At 34.7% G+C, this 20718-nt stretch overlaps 1 long non-coding RNA gene across 1 annotated transcript; it reads left to right on the top strand.

Moving 5' to 3' along the window:
- Nucleotides 1–8682: 8682 nt before the first annotated feature.
- LOC118485403 lies at nt 8683–12951 on the top strand. The gene is made up of 3 exons (XR_004875895.1): nt 8683–8979; nt 9873–9986; nt 12820–12951. It is a non-coding gene; the product is annotated as an uncharacterized LOC118485403 (long non-coding RNA).
- The last annotated feature ends 7767 nt before the right edge of the window (nt 12952–20718 follow it).

Genomic DNA, 20718 nt, shown 5'->3' with positions numbered 1-20718 from the left:
TAGAAACATTAGCCTCACGAAGATCATCTCTCCCCGTGATCTGCTTGAATTTCTCAGCTCTCCTTAACGCGCTTGCCAAACACCATTTTATGTCCATCAGTTCCATCTCTTCAACATCTATCTGATCGTAATATTCCTTTGTTAGCATTGGATTCCCGATACGACCTGCAACAAAACAACTATAAGATTCTAAAACCATTCCTAATAAAGACATGTGGTTTTTAGCAACTTCCTCAGAATAATCTTGATCATTTTCAAGATTGAAAACAATATTGGATCAAAAGACGGAAATGATGTGAAACTTGATTTGCTGTTTGATCCTGATGATGAACTTCCAGAAGAATTCTTGGCGTTGTAAGCAGTTTCTATTTTTGGAGATAAATTTGTAGATTTCTCATTCACCCCTGCTTTGTAGTACAACCCAATATTCTTTTCACCATCAAAATCTGTCATTCGAACAATCTTTCTTTGTTCCATTTCCTGAGCTTCCAACTTCTCAATGAATTTGCTCAAGGTTAACGTGCTAAAACCCTTTTTGTTCCTGAGCATCATCAGATATGTTCCCCAAGTTTCATGTGGTAACGCATTTGCAAGTTTTTCAATCAACTCTTCATTGTCTTTGTTGATGCTTAATCTCTTCATGTTTACCAACAAGTTGCAATATCTTTCAATAATTTGCTTTGTACTCTCGTTCTTCAATCCTCTAAACAAATCAAACTCCTTTTTCAGAAGTGACTTCTTATTCTTCACCATCTCCTGACTACCAACAAACTTTGAACGCAATGCTTTCCAAATTGAATATGAACTCCCGTTGTGTTGCAGCAAAACCATAATATCTTCCTTCACAGCTTGTTGTAGCAAACTTAACATCAATTTCTCATTTTTATATTTCTTCTTGTCATCTGCACTCATATCTTTGATCGCAACTTCCTCTTCATCATCATTTAACGGTCTCACATATTTCGTTTCAACACACTCCCATGCATCTAGGTAGTTAGCTTGTACCCAATTCTCAAAACGACCTTCCCAACTCTTATATTCTTCAATGTTCAAAAGTTTGGGCGGTTTTTGCATTATTCCCGTTTCGTTTTCGAGCATTGTGTTCTGTGCAATAGTAATCGGGGTAACCGGAGTAGCGAATGCGTTGTAAAATTCCTCGTCCATTTTCAGATTTTTAAAGAGTTTTCACAACTTTCCTTTTGAGCGAAATCAACACAATAAGTGAGATGACTGTTTGGAGCGAAATCACCAAATGTCACAGAAGCGAAATCCCAAATGTCACAAAAGCGAAATCCCAATTGTCACAATAAGCAAAATCCCAAGTGTCACAAAAAGCGAAATCAAGTGTGAACTACAAGCGAAATCAGCAATGACTTAAGAACGAAATTAACACATGACGTCATCATTTCTCGAGATTGTTTCAGGCGAAATCACTATTTTGACAAGTTTTACTTTGAATTAACTGTTGAAACTTTCACGGATTTGATAGACACTAATTCCGAGCAAGATGTATAAAAATCAGACCAATTCGATCATTTTTCCTCGGTCAAATTGCAAAAATCAGTGAAGAAAGAGTAGAAAATCAGAAATTTTCGCTGAATTGGCAAGAGCTCTTCCTCCTTAGCTCTGATACCACTTGTAGGATCGTTCTCTGACCTAATTGAGTCAATCAGAAAAGCTTTTCCTGATTTGAGCGGCGGAAACAAACAAATCAGGTTCAATTCAGCAAGTATTCACCTTTAAACTGTTGATTCTATTGATACTGATGACGTTTACAGCCCTGACAACACTTCGGCAGCACTTCGTGGCTCACCGGAAGAAAACACACACACTAACACTTCTGATTTCGCTTCAAAGGACAGGCTATATATAGCTGTCTTGATTTCGCTTTTACATACATGAACCTATGAGCGAAATCAGTTCCAAAACCCTATAAGCGAAATCAACAATGTACATAAGAGCGAAATCAAGGATAAGGGTTTCGCTCCAATGACCACATGTCAAATGAGCGAAATCATCTTTACATGAATTCTCAGTTCCAAAACCCTATAAGCGAAATCAACAATGTACATAAGAGCGAAATCAAGGATAAGGGTTTCGCTCCAATGACCACATGTCATATGAGCGAAATCATCTTTACATGAATTCTTGATTTTTGTGCCCTGAACTAACCTATTCTACTCTAGACTCGATACAAGACGAAGTCGACAGATGCATGCACCAACAAGATTTGCCCATTGTTCATCTAATTCATTTTCCCATGGTAGGTTATTGCCTATTTCCTGAGTTTCCTTATTAATCATCCATCCTTTTGGTTGTGACTTCTTTATTTTCTCTTGAATTTTTCTAATAATCCAACTTCTTTTCTTAGCGGTAAATGGTTTCTCAGACTGTGCCTTATGAATAAATATTCCTTCCTCAGTATCTGCTGAGTATCTTGAGGAATTTGATTGAAATGAGGTTCCCTTATCTTTTGGTGAACTATCTAATTGACGATAGATGTCCGAAATTCTTTGCGTACCCATACTGTAAACTAACAAATAGTTAAATAACACAAAAACACATAATTACATAAGGTATTTCCTAACACGGAGTGTCACACCCCCAAATTCCACCCGCGGAGTATCATCGCTTGGGAGCGTGACTGACCAGGATCAAGCCACCAATCATATAGAACAACGTAAATAGTAAAAGTAAATGTAATTTAACCAAACCAATCCATATGAAAGGTGTTCAAAACATAAGTATAAATTCAACGTTTAGCGGAAGCATATGAGTAAAAGCCCAACATAAGTAAAGTATGAAATGTCAAATGTTTAATAAAAGCATTCACGATCCTTGTCCACAACGACCGCGCCTCCCAGTGCAAGCTCCATGTATACCTAACGACCTGCAAGGCATGTAACAGAGGGTCAACAACTAGTTGAGCGAGTTCACAGTAAGTAAGTTCGTAATAGTAAGTTTGTTTCGTAACGTGTGGCTCTACTAGGCCGATAGTATGTTCTATTAGTGGGGGCTTCCCATAGTTGCATATACACTAGACTATTTGTAACCATAAGTGTTCTTCTTAACCCGAGAACAGTAGTACGTACAAGGTTTACTTAGTTTTTACGTAAGTGTCCTTCTCAACCCGAGGACAGTGGTACGCGGGGGTTTACGTAGGTTTTACGTAAGTGCCTGTCACAGCCCGAGGCAGTAGTGAGTATAAGTTTACGTAGGTTTTACGTAAGTGTCCTTCGCAACCTGAGGACAGTGATGAGTACAAGTATACATAGGTTTTACGTATGTATCCCTCGCATCCGGGGACGATGGTAGATAATCTAGTAACAGTGTAACTACAATCCCATTCCTTCAATCCCATTCCCAACCCCGGGAATTCCATGACTTGGTAAGAGTGTGAACTCACCTTTGTTTGCTCGGTTTGTTATTGCTTCTAGTGTTAATTAATGGTTAGGTCCGTTACACACGACCTAGGGTACATTGCACATAAACTCGATGTAAGTGTTTACGTTCAATTAGGGTTTACAATTCCTTGATGTCTAAACAACTGTGTTCCGTGTGATAATTGTGTACAGAATGACATGACACAGATTGTTCATACATACGGTATCATCCAGTAACATACAGTAACATACAGTAATATACAGTAACATAAAGTAGCATGCAAAGTGTTCCTCATACAGGGTTTTGAACTTGGCATTATAAGTAAACTCAGACCTTTCAAGCATTAACAGAACTCGGATCATGTATCACTACTAAAATTCGGACTATATGGCACAATAAAAACTCGGACCAAGTAGTCATCCACAAAATTCGGACCAATCATCTACACAAAAGTCGGACCAAAACATCCCCTTAATAAAAGTCGGACCAATCATCAAAGCATAAAATTCGGACTAGGCATCTCCTTGATAAAAGTCGGACTAGGCATCTCCCAAAAATTCGGACCATTCACCCCTTTACAAAACTCAGACTAACATTACCCCCTTAAAACTCGGACCAACATCAACTCATAAAATTCGGACCTTGCATACCCTTATAAAAGTCGGACTACATATTACACAATAAAATTCGGACTATATATGCAATCAAAAGTCAGACTATATATGCAATCAAAAATCGGACCATGTTCATTTATATAATTCGGACCATATAGTATTTAATCAAAACTCAGACTATGTGCTTTCCATAAAACTCTGACACTTAACTCCGAGTTAACAACATGCGTGAATTCAAAACCAATTTACAGAATTTCAATGGAACAGTTACATTTACAATCAAAAACCCTAATTTTTCATACATTCGCAATGCAGTAATCTAATCAACAATCACATCTCTATCATATCAGGCATCTTAGTGTCAGGCAAGTGATTACACAACTAATCATAAACCATTTCACAATAATCAGAATTGCTCAATAAAAACAGAACCATTATTTGGAGAACTAGGGTTTGCAAGAATCAAATAACCAATGATTGACAACAAATAATCATTAAACATTTATTGATTCTAGATGAAGAGAGATCAAAAGTGATGATTGAGAGCTTGTGCCACCAAGAATGATGAAGAAGATGATTGTAGGAGATGATTGTAGAGAAAGGTTGAAAATACGTATAATGATTTGTGAGAGGTTAGGGTTAAGGATTATTAAGGTTTCACTAACTACTCTACTCACCCCTAAGTATCATCTTTTACATAAAACACACACACCACATATAATTTACAGTTAAGGCACAAAGTTCTCATGTAAGTCAAATAATGCATAAAATAATGTATAGTTCCATGCAATGCTAAAGATTGTGAGACCAACTTAATTGTGTTAAGTTAAAACATTAACCTGAAGTTACGAGTTGTCACACGGAGTTTTAGAATTTAAGTGTCAGCAGAACACTTCTTTGGCTTAAAGCAGTGGCTCTGATACCACCTTTTTATGTCACGGACCCCGGCCCGGTTTTCCCGTTTCAGGAGCCGCGGGACAGAAACCCGTGGTATTTATTATTTGATTTGACAGCGGAAGTTTTAACAGGATCTTTAAAATTGAAAATACCCAATTATTTTATTTCATAATTTGGGATGAACCCCGTAATTTACAATAGAGGAATTTTACGAGGAAATTCCCTGTTTTATAAAACATGTTTATTTATTTAACTGAGCCACCACTTCAAGCTTGATTAGTGCTCCGTAGCACTTTTCCTTGATTCACAGGAGGTCGCCTGAAACATGTTTTAAAAATATTTTTGTCAGCGGGGAAATACTAGCAAGTCACTCAAGTTGCACAAAATGACACATTGTTATAATATACAGTATTAGAAATGATTACATTGTTCTATCTACCAATTACCCCAAATCGGTATTTGTCACTCGACAGTATCTGTGACTATGGTCAGATCACCCATTGGCTAACCTGTTGTCCAATGGTGACGGGTATCAAGTAATGTATACAAAACCACACATACCGGCAGTAATTGAAGATTACAAAGACTTAATCCTTGTAATTATAACTTTGAAAACAAGTAGAGTTTTAGGAAAACAATTTGATAAAAAGAGAATGACTCACATTGCAGATTTAAACGGGCAGAGTTCAGCCTACTGATTAGCCTTGTAACCTAATTTAAATAATAATGCACACGAAACTAGGTCAGTAACTTAATACAACTTTTACGACAACTCACGAGATCAAAACCCTCACGATGAATGACAAAGTATAGCCCAATTAATGGCAGCACTTAAACATCCATCAGACTGGTCTCCATCGATCGGACATTAAATTGTAGCAGTGATCGAGTTATTACCATGTTGTCGCGGCAGCGTTTCGTGTTGTGTGTGTTTTTGAAGTAAACAGACGATATCTCAACATAGAAAATGAGTTTTTACGTCGAACCAACGCCAAACTTCAAGTGCCACACCCTTCTATTTATACTGAAAATTTGGCTCCCTCGCGTGGCGCGAGAGCCTGTTGCGTGGCGCGAGGGCACCCCCTCTAGCATAGGGTTGCCTCGTGTCTAACTAGCTTGGGTGAGTTGACGGTTTGTTAAAATTCGATTTCTACAGCGAACTGTTTAGATAATACTAATTAGGGAATACCCCCCCCCCCTGAGTTTTAGTGGCCCTGATCCTGGTTCCAACTGTTCTGAAAATTTTAGGGGTCATGCAATATTACTTGGGGGTCTCAATTAGGGTTTCCTATGGGCAAATTAAAATAAGAAAAATGTCTTTTTAATGAGAGTTGTTACAGTGAATCATAAATGAGGTGTTTGTACCTCCATACTTGACTTCCATGAAATATGTGACGATACTTGAGTAATAATACTACTGTATAATATATAATATAAAATATATAAATCCTAGCCGAAATCAGAACGTTAACCAGTTTATGGTTAAGTGTCACGAAAGAACAGGCCACATTCGCACGGACAGGCCCACTCGCACGAACTGGAATTTCCCCATTCGCATGAACTGGCTCCCTTCCGCACGAACAGACCCTTTCGCACGAAAAGTGTAACGCTCAGCGTCCCTAAACTTTAGGCTTTTGTCAGATTTAGCCCCTGACCTTTATCTATTGGCAAGGCTAGTCCCTGTACTATATAAGATGTGATACTTTGATAACTTGGAATGTCTAACATCTATATGCTTGAAATGCCAAAATCTATATGTTCGGAATGTCTAAATCTATGTCTTGAATGCCTAATTCTATGTGTTTGGAATGCCTAAATCTATGTTTGGAATGCCTAAATCTGTATGACTGGAATGCCTATATCTACACTTGGAATGTCTAAGTCTATATATATGCTGGGAATGTCTAATTCTAGATACTTATTTGGTGCTTGACTCTCGAGACTCGTGAAACTTGATTCTTGGTTGAACGAGAGACGGGAGTCTTGTCACTGGCGGAATCTATTAATCTCGGAAAACTTTGGTGTTTATGATGTATTCTAGTTATTCTATTTACCAAATAATACGCAACGCTTAATTCAACTCACAAAACGAATCAAGACAGGAACGCGGAAAGGATTGGATTGACCAAGTGGCAATCCAATCGGATGACAACCCGATCGGATGGCCACTCGATCAAGTTGCCACCCGGTCCGTGCACACTGTCCTTACTCACCCACTTCACACTATAAATAGGAGCTGTCACATCAGTCCTTCACTGATGTGACAGCCCTGCTCGACTCAGACGCACGAACACCACTTTTCCCCATTCTCTTGGCGATTCCGGTACGTTTCAGGCTAGATCCTTGTACTTTCTTGATCTACACTTCATTCTCTACGAGATTCACCTTTGAAATCACGCTTTTCACCGTGAAATCTCTCGGATATGAGGTCTTATGGATGATGTCATCATGGTGGCTTGTACAAACTGCTATGTGACATCATTCCTGGTAAGATCTAGCTCGGATCTAAGGAATTTCAGGTGTTTTGCACCAATCTAAGCTAGATTAGGATTTTCACAATAAAACTTGAGTTTTCTTCATCGTTCACTCAATCTTTTACTTTAAACGACGGAATCCGGGTATAAACAGACTTTAGACTTGATGAGTAGCCTAGAGTAGGTTTTGGAAACGGATTATTGCCAAAGAAGACGACCATGGAACGGATTCCGTCATAAACCGTTACAAACAGACGACTGACCGGACAAGGGTGATTCCCACCCGACCGATACGGCTGTAAGATGATGAGTTTACTATTGTCGCAATACGTATTGTGCTGTCTGGGAACTTAGAAATTTTACAAAGTGATAAGATGGAACAAGGACCACTCGATCGAGCGGCAACCCGATCGGATAGCCATCCGATCGGACAGCCACCCGATCAGGTGACACTTGTCTCATAATTTTTCAAACACTTAGAAACTTTTCAGAAACTTTAAACTTTGGAAACCCCGATCGAGTGACAACCCGATCGGATAACCATCCGATCGAACAACCACTCGATCAAGGTAACCAAGGCACTTAGATAGCAGCTTGAAACTTGGCACTCGGACAGAGTGGCAACCCGATCGAATAGTGTTAGGAAACTTTATTGTATTTGTTGTTAAAAATAGTTTAAGTTACTTAGAATTAATTCCGTCAACACGAACCGACCGACGAACCGTACCAGAAGCACTAAATATGAAGAACGAGAAAGAAAAATATCAAGCTTCTAATTCTTTGATGAAAGATCACGACAAGGTTTCAAGACTTCAAAATGTCAGCGGGACATTATGGAGTATACAAGATATATAGTCAAAGAATTGTGTTAATAAGATAATATATCTTATTAACACATTAAATATTTTCTATGAAAAAAAAAAATCTTCAAAAGAAAAGATTCATATGGGAAAATCAAGAAAGAAACATTCTGGTAAAAAGGAATATTTTCCTTTTCTAGAGAAAATTAATCTTTTCCTTTAGAAAAGAAATCACCAGAAAAGGAAAAGGAATCTTTTCCTTTTGATAAAACATTTCATCATAAAATAATAAATAAATATCTCAAATGAGAAGACTACATCAGCAAAGAAAGAAGCAAGTTGGTGACAAAAAGAAGATAAGCCATTGATGGGCACACATACCAACTTCCAATCAACCAATCACATTTGAGATAGGATATGAAAATTCTCTATATATACATAATTCCTACGTAGGAATTATGTGTGTCTTGTAAAGTTATATTTCCAAATAGAGTTTTTCTTGTGAGTTTACCCCCTGGTTTAGCCTAGGGGTGACATTTAGATTCGAGTTTATTCTCGGATCGACCCCTTCTTCTTTGATTAATAAGAATTAATTATTGAAGATACATCACTCTCACTCTCACTGTCTCTATTTTTATTCTTTGAATGTTTATATACTTCACAAACACCCGTCTCAACGAAAGAAGAAGTTGCATCGTTCTAACAGGGCCGCAAAAGGGGACCAACAAGTGGTATCAGAGCTGATTGGATAAATTATTTCAAAGATCCCTTGCTCCTGTAAGAGAGACGTATATTCATGATCTGTTAAAGGTAAAAAGAATTTTTTTTTTGCAGATAAAAAAAAAAGCATGTAGTAGAGCTATTATTTTTTTTCTGTTATTTTCATTACTATTGCTTTAATTACTACTATTATTATTATCTCTATTAGTATTTTTTTTTATAATAAGAGGTGTAGAAAAAGGATATTAAAACACAAAAAAAGGAGTGAAACAAAGATAAATGAACTTTAGTTTATCAGAAAGAAAAATTTTGACATCTAAAAAGAGAGTTTCTGATAAAAGAAAGTGTGTTCGTATCTTATTTAATGAAATAACTCCAAATTCTGGTTAGTTAATCTTCAAAAAAAAGGAATGATAATGATAAAAAAGAGATTAAAAAAAAAGAAAACTGTGTGAAACTTTAGAAAACATACTCATAATTATTATCTTTTAAAAAGTTTTCACAAAATATTCCTTGAAGAAAAGAACATGTATTTTGACTTACACCAGAAAAATATGTGTATGTAATATCTCTTTTCCTTACTTATTCCCTCTCATCTCCAAAAAAAAAAAAAAACAACTTTTTTTTTGAATTTTCTGATGCGTTGGTCAGATTTTCTGATGATTTCTGATGCGTTCGTCAGATTTTCTGTTAAAAAAAAAATCAGATTTTCTAATTATTTTATCAGAAATGTCATTAGATTGATCAGATTCCATCAGAAATTCTGTTAAAAAAAACTTTTTTTTTTCAGATTTTCTGATTATTTCATCAGAAATTCATCAGAATCTATCATATTCCATTAGAAAATCTGTAAAAAAAAAAAACGATTTTTTTCGGTTTTATCAGAAATTTCATCAGATTCATCAGATTTTCTGATCCGAAAAAAAAATCTCGACGGTTTAAGATCATTTTTTATAGCTTGCATTATTCGTTATTTTTTGAAGCCTCATCAATCGACAGCCTAAACACTTATCCTATATTGGATAGAAGATACGTATATCCTAGTTGTTGGGGATACAAGATATAATGCTTACATTTAGGTGGAATTATAAATCGAGGTGAAGAATTATAACAACAAAAGAAATATAATCAGATGATCATCCATAAAAAGTCGGACGTTTGCCAAATAAACTTTCAAGCCAATGAAGATACAGTCAACGAATATCACTAAAAAGATGCCTACATGATAACGTGCCAAGAAGAAAAGAAAGATACATCTTCAGCAAGTTTATTTGTTATTTCTAAGTATAAATGCATTGATTGTATTTTTAACAACAAATAGGGGGTGACTGTTAGGAAACTTTATTGTATTTCTTGTTAAAAATAGTTTAAGTTACTTAGAATTAATTCCGTCAATACGAACCGACCGACGAACCATACCAGAAGCACTAAATATGAAGACCGAGAAAGAAAAATATCAAGCTTCTAATTCTTTGATGAAAGATCACGACAAGGTTTCAAGACTTCAAAATGTCAGCGGGACATTATGGAGTATACAAGATATATAGTCAAAGAATTGTGTTAATAAGATAATATATCTTATTAACACATTAAATATTTTCTATGAAAAAAAAAGCTTCAAAAGAAAAGATTCATATGGGAAAAAGCAAGAAAGAAACATTCTGGTAAAAAGGAATCTTTTCCTTTTGTAGAGAAAATGAATCTTTTCCTTTAGAAAAGAAATCACCAGAAAAGGAAAACGAATCTTTTCCTTTTGATAAAGCATTTCATCAGAAAATAATAAATAAATATATCAAATGTGAAGACTACATCAGCAAAGAAAGAAGCAAGTTGGTGACAAAAAGAAGATAAGCCATTGATGGGCACACGTACCAACTTCCAATCAACCAATCACATTTGAGATATAATATGAAAATTCTCTATATATACATAATTCCTACGAAGGAATTATGTGTGTCTTGTAAAGTTATATTTCTAAATAGAGTTTTTCTTGTGAGTTTACCCCCTGGTTTGGCCCAGGGGGTGACATTTAGATTCGAGTTTATTCTCGGATCGACCCCTTCTTCTTTGATTAATAAGAATTAATTATTGAAGATACATCACTCTCACTGTCTCTATTTTTATTCTTTGAATGTTTATATACTTCACAAACACCCGTCTCAACGAGAGAAGAAAGTTGCATCGTTCTAACAGGGCCGCCAAAGGGGACCAACAAGTGGTATCAGAGCAGACTGGATAAATTATTTTCAAGATCCCTTGCTCCTGTAAGAGAGACGTATATTCATGATCTGTTAAAGGTAAAAAGAAATCTTTTTTTTTTTGTAGATAAAAAAAAAGACGTGTAGTAGAGCTATTATTTTTTTTCTGTTATTTTCATTACTATTGTTTTTATTACTATTATTATTATTATTATCTCTATTAGTATTTTTTTTATAAAAAGAGGTGTAGAAAAAGAATATTAAAACACAAAAAAAAAGGAGTTAAACAAAGATAAATGAACTTTAGTTTATCAGAAAGAAAAATTTTGACAACTAAAAAGAGAGTTTCTGATAAAAGAAAGTGTGTTCTTATCTTATTTAATGAAATAATTCCAAATTCTGGTTAGTTAATCTTCAAAAAAAAGGAATGATAATGATAAAAAAGAGATTAAAAAAAAAAAAAAGAAAACTGTGTGAAACTTTAGAAAACATACTCATAATTATTATCTTTTAAAAAGTTTTCACAAAATATTCCTTGAAGAAAAGAACATGTATTTAGACTTACACCAGAATAATATGTGTAAGTAACATCTCTTTTCCTTACTTATTCCCTCTCATCTCAAAAAAAAAAAAAAATTAGAATTTTCTAATGCGTTGGTCAGATTTTCTGATGATTTCTGATGCGTTCGTCAGATTTTCTGTTAAAAAAAAACTTTTTTTTTTCAGATTTGCTGATTATTTTATTAGAAATGTCATCAGATTGATCAGATTCCATCAGAAATTCTGTTTAAATTTTTTTTTCAGATTTTCTGATTATTTCATCAGAAATTCATCAGAATCTATCAGATTCCATCAGAAATTCTGTCAAAAAAAAAAAAAAAAAAAACGATTTTTTTCGGTTTTATCAGAAATTTCATCAGATTCATCAGATTTTCTGATCCGAAAAAAAAATCTCGACGGTTTAAGATCATTTTTTATTGCTTGCATTATTCGTTATTTTTTGAAGCCTCATCAATCGACAGCCTAAACACTTATCCTATATTGGATAGAAGATACTTATATCCTAGTTGTTGGGATACAAGATATGGGGGAGGTTCATTTGAGAAGAATATTCTTAAAAGAAGAAGAAATGAATTAATCTAGGCCCTATATTTTTTTGATTAATGGTTATGAATCAATATATCATTTTTGTCCACTTTTAATTAATGTTTTAATTACTAAGGGTAGTATAGACATTTTGATGTAGAATATTAATAAATATTTAAAAAGTTACACAAATCTTATTAATGCAACCATAAATTCCTCTTTCACCATCATTAATGTATTGGCTCCTACACAAATTTTATTAGAAGTGACAAAATTATTTAAAAATTTTGTGTCCTACACATATTTTATTATGACCCGCAAAATTATTTAAAAGTGTTTGAGTCCTACACATTCTGTATCCTACACCAAAATATTGTTTTAATGGTGTAGGAAACGTTGAAAATGTAAAATCATATGCATGATTGTTTTTATTGTGTAAGATGCACAACTATTTTATAAGATAGGCTCATTAAATGATTAGAGTTCATTAATTTGAATAACAAAAACAAATAATAGAATCATTAAATGATTTGTTCAAATTACCTTTGTATCCTTTATTCTTTTTATTCTTAATTTTTAGTTCTTCTCATTTGAACTCTCCACTACAAGATATAATGCTTACATTTAGGTGAAATTATAAATCAAGGTGAAGAATTATAACAACAAAAGAAATATAATCAGATGATCATCCATAAAAAGTCGGACGTTTGCCAAATAAACTCTCAAGCCAATGAAGATACAATCAACGGATATCATTAAAAAGATGCCTACATGATAACGTGCCGAGAAAAAAGAAAGATACATCTTCAGCAAGTTTATTTGTTATTTCTAAGTATAAATGCATTGATTGTATTTTTAACAAAAAATAGGGGGTGACTGTTAGGAAACTTTATTGTCTTTGTTGTTAAAAATAGTTTAAGTTACTTAGAATTAATTCCATCAACACGTACCGACCGACGAACCGTACCAGAAGCACTAAATATGAAGACCGAGAAAGAAAAATATCAAGCTTCTAATTCTTTGATGAAAGATCACGACAAGGTTTCAAGACTTCAAAATGTCAGCGGGACATTATGGAGTATACAAGATATATAGTCAAAGAATTGTGTTAATAAGATAATATATCTTATTAACACATTAAATATTTTCTATGAAAAAAAAGCTTCAAAATAAAATATTCATATAGGAAAAAGCAAGAAAGAAACTTTCTGGTAAAAAGGAATCTTTTCCTTTTGTAGAGAAAATGAATCTTTTCCTTTAGAAAAGAAATCACCAGAAAAGGAAAACGAATCTTTTCCTTTTGATAAAGCATTTCATCAGAAAATAATAAATAAATATCTCAAATGTGAAGACTACATCAGCAAAGAAAGAAGCAAGTTGGTGACAAAAAGAAGATAAGCCATTGATGGGTACACATACCAACTTCCAATCAACCAATCACATTTGAGATAGGATATGAAAATTCTATATATATACATAATTCCTACGAAGGAATTATATGTGTCTTGTAAAGTTATATTTCCAAATAGAGTTTTTCTTGTGAGTTTACCCCCTGGTTTGGCCCAGGGGGTGACATTTAGATTCGAGTTTATTCTTGGATCGACTCCTTCTTCTTTGATTAATAAGAATTAATTATTGAAGATACATCACTCTCACTGTCTCTATTTTTATTCTTTGAATGTTTATATACTTCACAAACACCCGTCTCAACGAGAGAAGAAAGTTGCATCGTTCTAACAGGGCCGCCAAAGAGGACCAACAAGTGGTATCATAGCAGATTATAAATTATTTCAAAGGTCCCTTGCTCCTGTAAGAGAGACGTATATTCATGATCTGTTAAAGGTAAAAAGAAATCTTTTTTTTTTTTTTGCAGATCCAAAAAAAAAGCATGTAGTAGAGCTATTATTTTTTTTCTGTTATTTTCATTACTATTGCTTTTATTATTATTATTATTATTTTTATTTTTATTATTATTATTATTATTATTATTATTATTATCATCTCTATTAGTATTTTTTTTTATAAAAAGAGGTGTAGAAAAAGGATAATAAAACATAAAAAAAAGGTGTTAAACAAAGATAAATGAACTTTAGTTTATCAGAAAGAAAAATTTTAACATCTAAAAAGAGAGTTTCTGATAAAAGAAAGTGTGTTCGTATCTTATTTAATGAAATAACTTCAAATTCTGGTTAGTTAATCTTCAAAAAAAAGGAATGATAATGATAAAAAAGAGATTAAAAAAAAAAAGAAAACTGTGTGAAACTTTAGAAAACATACTCATAATTATTATCTTTTAAAAAGTTTTCACAAAATATTCCTTGAAGAAAAGAACTTGTATTTAGACTTACACCAGAAAAATATGTGTAAGTAATATCTCTTTTCCTTACTTATTCCCTCTCATCTCAAAAAAAAAAAACAAATTTTTTTTCGAATTTTCTGATGCGTTGGTCAGATTTTCTGATGATTTCTGATGTGTTCGTCAGATTTTCTGTTAAAAAAAATTCAGATTTTCTGATTATTTTATCAGAAATGTCATCAGATTGATCAGATTCCATCAGAAATTCTATTAAAAAAAAACTTTTTTTTCAGATTTTCTGATTATTTCATCAGAATCTATCAGATTCCATCAGAAATTCTGTCAAAAAAAAAAAAAAACGATTTTTTTTCGGTTTTATCAGAAATTTCATCAGATTTTCTGATCCGAAAAAAAAAATCTCGACGGTTTAAGATCATTTTTTATGGCTTGCATTATTCGTTATTTTTTGAAGCCTCATCAATCGACAGCCTAAACACTTATCCTATATTGGATAGAAGATACTTATATCCTAGTTGTTGGGGATACATGTTGGTGCACTACATCTGTTGATTCCGTCTAGGTATCTAGGATCAGGTCTTGCATTGTATTTTATAGCAAAGGGCACGTTTTACGAGAAAACAGGAGTCTGTATAGGTTTTACGAGCATGGATCGCTCATAGGGTCTTGAGATGTCTGGACCGCTTATTTGTCACGTATGGGTTGCTTATGTGTACACATCTGGACCGCTCATATAGACAAGTGTCACATGAGCGGTACCAGCAGTCTATATATAGTGGATGTCTGAGCGATCCTCAAAAAAAAGAAAGTCCTTGTATTCCACGCCGAAGCTTTGCCGGTGTGAAGATCGAGCTGTAAATCATTTCAAATCAGTAAAACAAGCAGTTAGGAGGAAGAACAAGCTATATCTACTTGCATTTCTTATTATTCCGCATCTGTAACGCAAGAGTTAACCTCTGAACGACTCGTTTGGGTCAGCAATCGATCCTACAAGTGGTATCAGAGCATAGGAAGAGGTTTTCTGCAGATTATAGCCGGATTTCATTGTTTCTTCTCACTTCTACACCTTCTTTTCTCATTTCTGAGAGATTTCACGGTTGAAATTCGTTCAAAAACTCACATACTGTGCGCAATAGTACTTAGACAAACCCTTGAAAGTTTCAGGTTGAAATACAGCTTAAAAACAGATCAAATCATGTTCGTAATGTGGACCGCTCGTAGTGACGTCACTGTGAATCGCTTTTAGGTCATTTTCTAAACCGCTCATACATACAAATTTTAATTGGTTCGCTCGAATTTTACCTCTGGACCGCTCCAAAATTAATTTCTGGATCGCTCGTAGTACATTCTTGGACCGCCCGTAAGACAGAATCTGGACCGCTCCAAATCTATTTCTGGACCGCTCGAAAATTAATTTCTGGATCGCTTATATGTTCATTCAGAATCGCTTATTTGGATTTCACTTATCTGTTTAGTGGTGAATCGCTTTTCTGTCAGTTGTCTTGAAAATCGTGCTAAGTCAATATGAATTCCGAGTTTTACAACGCCTTTGCAACATCGACTACTCCAGCTGCAATTGCTCAAGCAATGAGCTTAGAAAATGAGACGGGAACGACTCAAAAGCCCCCTAGATTGATGAGCATTGAGGAGTACTATGGGTGGAAAGATCGGTTTGAAAACTGGGTTCAAGCAAACCATCTCAGATCATGGGAGTGTATATTGAAGAAGTATACTTTGCCTAGAACAGAGTTGCAAGTTATTAAAGAAATATCCGAGTTTACTGAGCAAGAACGAGCAATGTATAGAGCCGAGAAAATGATGATCAGTTTGTTGCAGCAGGCTATTAAAGAAGATATATTCATCTTGTTACAGCACGATAAAACTGCTAAGTCGATTTGGGATGCATTAAAAGTTAAGTTTGAGGAAGCGAAAACATGATTAAAAGCAAGAAAGCTTTATTAAAAAAAGAGTTCGATCTGTTTAGTAGTTTGCCAGGAGAGGATACTAAGAAATTGATTGAAAGATATTGTCACCTGGTGCGATCGTTATCGATGTTAGGAGTTGAAAAAGGTCGAGAGGAATGGGTGGATAAGTTGGCGGATGCGTTACCTCAGAAAGAGTGGGGAACGTATTTGATGATCTTAAAGAATACTGGTGTGTATGATGGGCTGACAATTTCACAGTTTATTGAGAAAATTGAGAGTCAGGATCTTGAGCAGCAAAAGATTGCTAGAATGAACAGTCCGAGTGGTCAACAGGACGTGAAGATGTATTACAGGGGTAGTATTCCAGCTACTGAATCTGAAAGAAGTCCGAAAATTCAAACCGCTTTCAGTGCTGGTGATTCATCTGAGAAAGCTGATCAGGGCTCGAACAAGAGTAGCAGCGGGTTTTCATCGTTTCCAAGTGTGAATCCAAAAGAGACTAACACAGGTTTTCAATCTCAAAGTACAAAAACTGGAAACGGATATGTGATTCAATGCAACATAGCTCTCAACCTACCAGAAGGTCAAAGCTTTTCTGAAGACACTGCGAAAGATCATATGGCACTTCTGGGTTCAGTTCTGTTATCCTATGAAGGTCTAGTGGCTGGTCGGATCGGAAATCCTATGCTCACTAAAGAGGATTACGATCAAATAGACGCTGAGGAAATGGAACTTATGGATATCAAATGGTGTCTTGCAAGTGTTCTTCGTCGGGCTGAGAAATTCAAAACCACTACCGGGAGAAATGACTTTTTAGATGCTCATGTTTCAACTTTAGGTTTTGATAAATCTAAAGTTACTTGTTTTCGATGCAGGGAAAAAGGCCATTTCAAGCGGGAGTGCCAAGGAAGAGAAGCTAGCGGAGCACAGAATCCATTTGGGAAAGATGATTATTATCGCAAAGCTATCTATCAGCAAGTTGGACAATCCCAAGAACCTCAGACTGCTCATGGGAGAAAGATTGAAGATCCTAAGAGAGCATGTTTGGTAGATTTCAGCTGGAGTGATTACATATCATCTGAAGCAACAGAAGCATGCATTATCGATCAAGATGATGAGAAACTACCTGAAGGTTTCAGTTGGGATATGTTTGTGGATAAGAAGGGAGAGTTCAAAGCTCTCATTGCCAAAATTGTTCGAGAACCAAATTTGTTTGCTACTTGGATGAGATCTATCGGAGAGAATGTGAAAAGTGAAGATGAAAAGTCTGTGTCATCTGATGAAAGTTCAGACAGTACTGATAAACTTTCAGAACACTCTGGAGATGTTTCAGATAGCTCAGATGATAGCATACAGAGTTTAGATGAACTTGAGCAAAATGAAAATGTTCAAGAAAAGGAAGTTGTTTTTTGACAAAACACCGTCTGATTCTGATATATCAGATGGTGATTCTGATAAATCTGTACACTATGATAAATCACCTGATAACAGCAGCAGTGATGATGAGAAAGAGAACCACATAAATATTGCAAAATCTCATTTGTCTCCTGAAAATTTTCATTTTTATTTTGCAGAAAGAATGAAGAAACTGAAGGAAAAACAAGCTGCAAAAGAACAACAATCTGAATCTGAAGGTGATGTTCAGAATGTTGAAAGTATTGATGAGAAGGTTATCAAGGTAGAGAAAGAAGTAGAAAAGGTGATTGAAGTAGAGAAAGTGATTGAAGTTGTAAAAACAATCGAATTTGAAAAAATTGTTGAAGTCGTCAAGCCATGTGAGAAGTGTTTGGAAGCCTGTAAAGAATGTGCAGCAAAAGATGACATCATAGCTGAGTACGAGAAAAAGAAAGAGCAGTTATTGTTCAATCTCAATTATGTGAAGGAATCGTACGACGTGTTGAACAAAACAGTAACTGGTCTCCAAACAACAAACTCAGAAAGAGAACAGGCGCTGACAATGATGAATGCAACTTTAATGTCGAAGCAAAAAGCTATAAATTTTTACATTGAAGAGAGTGCCAAATGGAAGCAAGAGTTGGAAACTAAAAAGATTGAAAATGAGAGAATTAGGAGGTTATTGTTGAGTTATTCTACCTCTGATTATCTTATTGATCGTGTTTATCCAACTGTTGCAGGTATGGAAGCTTTTCAAGACGAGAAGCCGAAAGAAAAGAAAGACTGTGGTAAGAAAACAACTGTTAGCTATAACAAGTGTCCGCCTCCAATTTGGGATGGGTATTCACCTAGGAAACCAAATGAGGAGCAACTTGCAAAAGCAGTCAATATAAAGCTTAAAACCGACACAACTGATGTCTTACCAGAAAACACTGATGTGACATTTACCTCATCCGATACTGATCATGAGTCTGAATTAATCAAAAAGGTGGTCGATCAGGTGTTGGATACTGATGAGGAGACAGAGTCGAAATCTGAGTCTGAAAAGCCAAAGTTGTCAGTCAACAGTCAAAATTCGTTGGTTAAACGGTCTTATAGTAAAGAATTTTTGTTATCAAAGGCAGATTTGAATGATGAAACATTCGAAGTTGTGTATACTTTGAATGGTTCTGACAAATTATATTACAACAAAGAGTTTCCGATAATGAGTAACAAAACGGAATTAATCAACAAAACTTTTAAACTAATAGAGGTTAATATTCCTGAATTTAAAGTTTTGAAAAGTTTTGATAAACCTAAAAAATATACTTCTAGAGTTCAACAACGTCTAAACAAGAAAAAAGGTTACAATTCTGGTTCTGGTTTTTCAAAGAAACTTAACCAAAATCGTAGCTACAAAAAGAAAGGTTTAGGTTTTGTTCCACCAGAAAATCATAAAAATGAGAAAAATTCTAAATCAAATACTGAATTTGTATCAGGTGGAAGCTCAGTGAATGGAACTGGAGTATTTCATCCGAGAAATGCTCAAACCTGTTTTAAATGCAATAAAACCAGTCACATTGCATCGGATTGTCAGAAAGATATCAAAGCAAAACAGGGAGCTTCTCAGAAGTTGAAAGAAAAAGTTATTGAAAAATCTAAAATTTTTGAAAATTCGAAAAATGAGGTTGGGGAATGTTCAAAGAAACATTTTTACCAAAGGAAAGGAAAAGACAACCAAGTGTGGGTTGCAAAAAAGGTAGAAGAAAAAGTCGGCGATGAATCTGGTTCCACAAAGCCAGAAGAGCCACAAGTTGTGGAGAAAATTTCAGTAAATGATGATGTTCTTCCATCACTGATGTTTGAGGAAGTTAAAAAGAAAATTGGTAAAACTGAAATTTCAAATCAATTTTATGATGATGAAAAAGAATTTGATGTCGAGAAAACATTCAACGGAAATGTTAAGAAAATATTTGGGAAAATGTTGAGTGGGAGAGCTAAAGGAGTAAAAGATTTTTACACAACTAAAAAGGCGACATACAACCCTACAGCTGAAGAATTGAAAGCCCTCAAGTTTGAGAAGACTTGGAGGGAAGTTTGTTTCCCATAATAGTTGAAGGACTATGCCGGAGATCCCAAGTTTATATCGTGGATCAGGAATCGGCATCTTTCTAGTATTTGAAAAGTTTATTTGTAAAATTTTGAAATGTTTGGATGTTTGCAGGTTGAAGGACTACGCCGGAGCTTCCAGGTTGATAAGTGCGAAGCAGGAATCGGCATTTTGATTGGTAAAATGGTGATGTAGATGTAACATTCCTACAAGTGGTAGTTTTTGGGTACCTACAGGTGGTAATCTTGATCCCACAAGTGGTATTTGTGGTTAAATTTTGAGATGTTTGTATACTTTGAAGAGGTTACATTTACAAGTGGTACAGAAGGTTATTAAATGCAAATGGTAAATCAGGGACATTAAATTGTACTTGATTTACTATCTATGGCAAAAGATAGACAAGATGATGAACCACATCCTCGTTCTTAAAATTGATAAACCTACAAGTGGTTGTTATCAACACAAATTCATTTTCCGGAAAAGTCATTTCGATTAAAACAAACTTAAGTGTTTTGAAATCTAAATGAGAAAATGGTCTGTGATAGGGGGAGTTCAGATTGTTTATGCCTAGTGAATGGTGATTTGATGTGATTCAGTGTCAGTTGTCAAGTTTCTGTACAGTTCCTTTTTATGTTTCTAGTGGGTCAAGAGTCTAGAAGTTTTCAAATTTTTTTAAAAATGTGTTTGCATTTTAGGGGGAGTATGGGAAATTTCAGAAAATCCAAAAACATTTGAAAATTTGAAAAAGCCAAAAACATGATAAAATTCAAAAATGAGTTTTGTTGCGAAAAAGAGGAAATGATAGTACATCAGTGGACTATC

The sequence above is a fragment of the Helianthus annuus genome, chromosome 13 (assembly GCF_002127325.2).
Source record: "Helianthus annuus cultivar XRQ/B chromosome 13, HanXRQr2.0-SUNRISE, whole genome shotgun sequence".
Lineage (NCBI taxonomy): Eukaryota > Viridiplantae > Streptophyta > Magnoliopsida > Asterales > Asteraceae > Helianthus > Helianthus annuus.
This window is presented reverse-complemented; position numbering and strand designations above follow the sequence as displayed.